We start from the raw sequence: 7,522 nt of genomic DNA on the forward strand, positions 1-7,522 counted from the left end.
TAGCTCTTCTGCAGGATAACATTGGGATTACCTTAAGACATTTTATAAGTGTAATTTCCATTTGGAATGAGGTATGACCCCCAAGTCTGGTGTCTCTGGTATCCTAAGTTAAAATACTAACTTATAGTAAAGTCAGATTTTAAACTACAGTTCAGGAAATGCCACTTTTAGAAAGTTGGTATTGTCTTACTTTAGCCATTTGCTGCCTGCTTTCTGTCTCTGATCAGTCTGGGCTGGGTGGCAGTTGTGCTTTATATATTGCCACAGTCAACTACACACAATGGGAGCTTAGGTGTGATTTGAAGGGCCATCCTGGGAGGGTGGGAGGGAGGGCTGGACCCAGCTTCACTTACCTATGAATAGGCTGTGTCCTGTCCCCACACAAAGGGCTGCCTATCCCCCTGTAGTGAGTCTGTAGTCAGGGCAGGAAGGGAGGACCTCTGTGCACTTCAAAGACCTGTCTTTGAAGTTTCCCCTACTTCAAAGGTACAACTGGGTATAAGTACTGGACCTCTGACGCCATGACTTCAGTACACTTCTGAACCTGTGACCACTCTGCCGCTAAAGGACTGCCACTCTTCTGGACTGCTGCTCGCTGTACTCTTGCCTTGCTGTGTTGCCCTGCTGCCTGCCACTCTCTCTGCCTGGGTGAGAAGGACAGGAGCTGCATCATTTGAACCCGGAGTGACTCCAAGGGCTAGCTGACTGGCCTACTGATCTGAAGTCTCAGGGACATAAACGATTTCCAACCATCCTGCTCCTACACCTGGACTCTGCAAACTGCGAGTCTGTCCTGCTGAGTGGTGCCACTCTAGGTCTGGACTCTTGGAAGTGGACCTAATGTGTTTGCACCAGCAGAACTGATGCATCCTCTATTGCAAGAGCAGAATCAATGCTTCCCTGCTGTTGCAGGAAAAGGCCCAGCGCATCCCCCTTGGAACCAGCGCAGCGCCTTTCGAAACCACTGCTAGAGAACCAACGTATCCCTGCCACTGTGTGGAGAAGATCAACGCATCACCTCTACTGCGTGGACAAACCCAGCGCATCACGTTCTGAACCATTGCATGTCGGAACCGGCACATTGCCTTTGGAACCGGCTCATTGCCTTCAGAACCGAAGCATTGCTGCTGCTGCATGGAGAAAATCGATGCATCACCCCTATTGAGTGGGGATCACTGACGCACCTCTGGGCTACACCCTGCATCTTCATTGACGCAACCAGGATTAAGGACTTTTGTTCAGCGGGCCTCACTTGGTCCCTGTATCTAGCCTGTGCTCCATCGCGGTCGGCCTGAGCTCTTGACTTTGTCCCAGCCCAGCATGCCCAGATATCCCAGATAAGCTCTTATTGCTCTTAAGAGCTATTTTGCAGTTTATTGATTAAAAATTCATATCTCAGGTTCTACTTATTGGATATTTTAGTTTTGGTCTTGTGTTATTTATTTAATTACGCTCTATTTTGCTAACGTGGTGTGAAATCTTTTTGTGTGGTGCTTTCACTGTTTTACTGTTTTCAGTGTTGCACAAATAATTTACACATTGCCTCTAAATCAAGTCTGACTGCTCTGTGGCAAGCTACCACAGGTTAATCTAGAGTCTGCCTGCTTCTTACCCTGACTAGCACTGTGGTTACTGCTTCACTAGGGCTCATACCCCAGTCAACCTATAACCCAATTTCTAACAATTGTCCAGCACAATAAGGACAATTTACACAGCCAATGATTGAAAGCAAACACTACCAGGCCCTACTTACCCCCAGTTGCACAAAGAGCAATCCAAAATATATGGCTTCTGATGAAACAATACACTGAAGAAGGCTGGTGCTCGGATTGGAAGGTCCTATAGAATCTCCCTGTAAAAGATTGTGCATTCTGAAAATAGCCCCTCATGTATGATCGAAAAACCATACCCTTACGGGCTGCTGTACAGTACAAAACAAACAATGCAGGCAGCTCGGCTTACTGTGGGAATCGCAGTTAGATTGTTCCTTGAATAAATATATTGATTAATAACCACCACTAGGTCATGCAGAGACATTATTGGTACAGCTGATTGCGTCTCATGCTAGGCTTTTGAACAAGAAACCTCAAGCCCAGGAGGTATATTCCATGCAACAGGCCCTTAATTCAGCATGTAATTGGAGAAATAGGTTGGTTAGGAAGAAATAAATTGCACACTCCCTCTGAAAAATAGGACTGGTGACAGAAAAGATACTAAGCAGTAGAAAGCTAATCTATATCACACAGCTCAAAAAGAGAAACTGGCGATGAATATGACAGAAGCTTGTTTATAGAATTGTTGAGTGTTAAAATGGTACACCAAAAAAGCATATGCCATTTGTAAGCTTGTCAGCATTTCAGTCACTGAAACCATAGAATTAACACAAAGGTTTGCAGCAGTGCAGGTAGTAGGCAGCCTGTTCCAGTCAGGTTGGGCAAAATAAAAATAATCATCAGTGTTAATTTTTTGAAAGTTTGACTGTGTTTGTCCAATAGTCTGGCTACAATTACTGGAAAATCTGGGCCCACAACTGCCAATATATATCATTTGTTTGATTCCTAAATATTGCTAAATCACTCACTATCTTTTAAGGATATAAAATAACCTGGTAAAAATTAGTAGAAACGTACAAAAACATCCTTGATTATTTCTACTGAGAAAGAATTGCCATAGTCACAAAGGTAAACCTACAATTTTGTGTAAGTTTACAAATTTTTGCAATTCACAATATTTGTTTACAAGTAGTATCTTTACAAAAGCCTATCTATTTATGTGCGTAGTTTCTGTCACCAATGCAGAGACTCTGCAATCCTAAAGGTGCAACTTGTAAAATACCTTTGTGAATTGCAAAACGTCATAAAGTTAGATAACAGTGTTCAATTGGAGGGGGAAAGATTTTGATTAAGTCCAAGAAAAACATTTTTGTTGTGTTTCAGGGTGTTTTAAGTGATCCCTTAATAATCATACTTTCTTTTTCTGTTTTTTGCTTAGGCACAGACTATAGAAGTACTAATACACCACTATCTAACATGCTTTTAAGATGGCTGGAGAAAATAAACCAAATACTGTTTAACACATTTCTCACTGACAAGCGTCAGAGTTAGTGTGATATTTAGGAATATCGACAGTTTCTTCATACTGCTGAAGATGCTTGAATTCTAAAATAAAATCATTCCCCTTCTCAGTACTGTGGAAATCAAAGACGGCTTCTTAGATAGAATCTCTTGCAATAAAGAATAGTACAGTGCATTTCAACCTAGAATATTTCACGTGGTTCAAATATTGTTACAGAAATCGGGACAGAAATGATGGCCACCTAGCTTTAATGGACATGGGGTTAGGGATTTTTTAATGTAACCAAAGAATCATGTTGTAGCGCACTGTCATTTACAGACAGCATATTTTTGTTTGAAATGGCCTCTAAATTTGCACAGACAGTTCTTCTGATAAAACTATATTGCACACAAATGATAATGTGAAGAAATGCTGTTTCATTGAACATTTCTAATTTGTGCATCGCCAAGTGACTTAATTTGTTTTGATCCTATTACAATCTTTGTTTCCATCACTGTTGGACCTGGTCCCTTTTGCAGGGTCAGCACCCGCCTTCACTGTTTTTTTGTTTTGTCTCTGGTGCCAAACCTGTTTCTGTTGGCATTAGAACTCTGTGCACTTTTTGTCTACTAACAAGTGGCAACGTGATGTGCTCTCTCCCTAAAACATGGTATATTTAGTACATTTAAGTTATATGTAAGGCCCAAAGATGATAAATACAAGAAGGGTGAGAGCAGGGATAGGAAAAGGGAACAAAGTGACACAGAGGCAGTGTTATAGATGTGGAAGTATTAGGTATATTTTATCTTCAAGCAATTGTCTGGCTGTGAAGATCAAATGCTTTAAATGCAATAAAATTGGACACTTGTCCAGGGTGTGTAATCATAAGAAATTCCAGGGAAAAGGTAGTGCATATTATATATATGGTGCACATGGTGAAGAGCAGGAGGATTCATCTAACGATAATATTGAAGTATTGATTTGGGTGAGGTTACAAAAATGGATCCTGATCAAGGATTCAGAGTGAACAAAGTGGAGATGTCAAGTGACAAGCCATATAACCCTCCTAAATGTATCACTCAATGATGTTTCAGTGGACATGTGGTCAGATTTATGTTCCACGTAAATGCTCATTGCTTGGGGACTCTGGGAAGGCTTAAGAAAAGAGGAGCTATCAACTGCTACAGTTGAACTAGTTGGGTATTGAGGAAGCAAGTTACTGGTTGTAGGATGTTTCCAAGCCAAATGATTGTTCAAATAGAGTGACATCACCTGTTGCATATATGTAATGGAGAAAGGCCGATGCTTGCTAGGGTGGAGAGAACAAAGAGATTTGGACATTGTGTTAAATCCCAATACAGAGAATCAAGTATTATCAATGGTTCAGGGTGATGCGAAGGGATGGCAAGAAAAGTTCCCAACTTTGTTTGGATGTGATTTGGTTTGTTTGAAGAAGTTTACACACAGGATTGCGTTAAAGGAGGGAGCTGTTGCTAAGACCCACAAAGTGAGAAGTGTGCCAGTGGTGTTGAGGGATGCTTTGAAAGTTGAGCTGACAAGGGTCTTGGAGCTGGGAGTTTTTGAGCCTAAGATTGGTTGAGTCCTGTAGTAATCACCTGCAAACTTAGTGGAAGTATTAGGATGTGTGTTGACTTACGCAATCTGAATGAGAGTATATGGTTTGACCGCCACCTCATGCCCAACATAAATGAGCTGTTGGCTGGTGTGAAAGCCGGAAAGATCTATTCTACTCTTGATTTGGCCAATGCTATCCACCTATTGTTGCACCCGGAGTCGTAGCATTTTACCTCTTTCAGAACGCCACAGGGGCCATTCCAGTTTGTGCGCATGCCATTCAGGCTGGCGTCTGCCTCAGCAGTATTTCAGAGGATTATGCAAAGAAAGCTGGGGGAGGTGGGTAATGTGCGTTTTATCCCGGATTATATTTTGGCTGTGGGTGGAGGACAAGGTAAAGCACAATGAGTTATCGAAGAAGGTGTGTTGTATTCTGGAGGATGCAGAACTCACCTTTAGATTATGTATTTACAACTAAGCAAGCGGGTCAAGCTTCCCCTAGAATTGCCAAGTGGATGTACAGGTTACAAAAATACACATTTGAAGTGAAATATGTTCCAGGTGTAAGGATCGTGAATGCAGATTGTCTATCACGGTTACTGGTGCAGAGGGAAAATGAGGTGGAGGAGGAGGAATCGTGGGTGGCTAACATAATGGATACCAAGGTCAAAGCAGTGTCTGAGAAGGAGTGGAAAGAGGCTATGTCTAGGGATATGGAGATGCAGACTCTTGTGAGAGTTATACCCAAGGTTTGGACCAAGGTAGAGGGGGATGTTAAGGAGTTGGCAAACTTTAAAGATGTGTGGTCAGAGTTGTCATATAAGGAGCAAGTCATCAGGAGGGAAAACAGATCCATAGTGACTAGGGAATTTATGGAAAGAGTATTGGGGGTGCTTCATGAAGGACATGGGGGCATGTCAGGAATGAAACAAAAGAGAGGGAAGATTTCTGGTGACCAGTAGTTGAATGTGATGTGGAACGGTATGTGAAAAACTGCATGAGTTGTGCATGTAGTGACAAGATGCATGTGATAAAGGAGATGCCAGTAGTCCCTAATCCATTTCCTTGCAAACTCTGGCAAAAGGTGGCTATGGACTCTAGTGTACCATTTGAATTGGAAAGCAGTGGGAAGAGGTTTGATTTAGTAATGGTGGACTAACATTCTATGTGGCTGGAGGTAAGTGTGGTAATTAAGGATAAGCCGCTAGGTATCAGTGAATTTGTGAGGAAGTGTGGATGACAGAAGGATATCCAGAGGACGTTGTGACAGATAATGGGCCCAGGTTTGTGTCAGAAGACTTCAAGATGTTTCTGGACCATTGTGGAGTCTCTTTCCTTATCAGAATTAACCAACCAAAGTGTTCCACCAACTAAGAACGGACATGCACCACCCACAGAATCGAGAAAGAGCTACCAATCTGTCAATCCTTTCCGTGTCTGGGCCGGGTGAGGTTTCCAATGTTGAGTCTAACTAAGCCGCATTCTCCACTCCTGGTGGTGCCCTTTCATCAATTCCTTTAAGTTTCAGCTTTACACCATACTCCCGCCTGAACCCAAAGACTTTGGTTTTCCGGAAGCTATTCAGCGGGTCATGGGAATAATGCCGCTGGATCGCTAGTCGGAATTGCTAAAGGTCAGATCTACGACAGTATAAAATCGTCTTCGAACCTCCAACTTTCATTCTTGATCAATGAAACCATTCTTGGCAAATGCTATAAATGCCCCCGGCTGTCCCTCTTAATCTTGGCCCCAGTTCCGAAAACCAACAAAATAGAACCCGGAGCCCTATTCCATCATTCCTGGCTGAAGTATTCAGGTGACCGGCCTGCTTTGAACACTTTAATTTTTTCGTAGTAAACGCTTCGGACCACCAGGACACTCAGTCAAGAGCATCAAGGGGGTGCTGAGAGGCAGGGGCTGGGACAAGCGGTAGCTCACCTCGCAGCGGACAGCTAGCTCAATCCCAAGATCCAACTCTGGGCTTTTTCACAGCAGCAACTTTAATATACGCTATTGGAGATTAAATTACTGTGGCTGCTGGCATCTTACTTGCCCTCTAATGGATCTTTGTTAAAGGATTTAAGTACTCATTTCACTTACAGGGCCCCGAAAGACTCCTGTATTGTTATTTTTCGTCACTACCTCGGGAGTCAGGAGTAGGTAATATGCGCGCCTGCTGCTTTCCTAGGATGTGATAGCCGTTTCTCAGGCTACCTCTCCAGAATAGAACACTGATTACCAGCTACCTCTTGTTACCACCGTGGTAGGCACAGAAAGTGCCATTGAAAGTTGATAGGGCAGACATCCAAATGTATTATCGCGGTCACTGGGATGTGCAATTGGCCCGAGGTTATCTAGAGTCACCAAAGTAGCCGGACGAGCCTGTATTGGTCTTGGTCTGATAAATTCATGCATCCTGCGAGGTCAGCACTCATCGGCATGAATTAGCTCTAGAATTACTACAGTTATACAAGTAACAGATGGAGCGATCAAAGGAACCAAAACTGATTTTATGAGCCATTTGTAGTTTGACTGTACCGGCCGTGTCTACTAACATGTGCATGGCTTAATCTTTGAGACAAGCATATGTTACTAGTAGGATCAAACAGCTTCCTCCAATGTAAAATACATCAACTGACGTGCTTCAATTTGACGACACCTCTGACACCGGCTGCTTCATGCATCTAGATGTACCCGCTGCAGCACAAATGCCTGATTCCTCCTACACCGGCCTCCTTACGCGTGTAAGTGCACTCGTGCTCCTAACCTCCCGCTGCCTCACACATCCTGCTGCCTGACCCCTATTGCTTAGAGTAGCGTATCTCACTGCATGTAGCCTTTCACACGCTAACAACTTCAGTGAGCTTCTGTGCTCCACTGTGGCCTTTCACAC

At 43.2% G+C, this 7,522-nt stretch overlaps 1 pseudogene; it reads right to left on the bottom strand.

The window, feature by feature from the left end:
- Positions 1-6,176: 6,176 nt before the first annotated feature.
- LOC146834719 (18S ribosomal RNA) lies at positions 6,177-7,238 on the bottom strand (annotated as a pseudogene).
- Positions 7,239-7,522: the final 284 nt, after the last annotated feature.

The sequence above is a fragment of the Triturus cristatus genome, chromosome 4_2 (assembly GCF_964204655.1).
Source record: "Triturus cristatus chromosome 4_2, aTriCri1.1, whole genome shotgun sequence".
In the NCBI taxonomy this organism is placed as follows: Eukaryota; Metazoa; Chordata; class Amphibia; order Caudata; family Salamandridae; genus Triturus; species Triturus cristatus.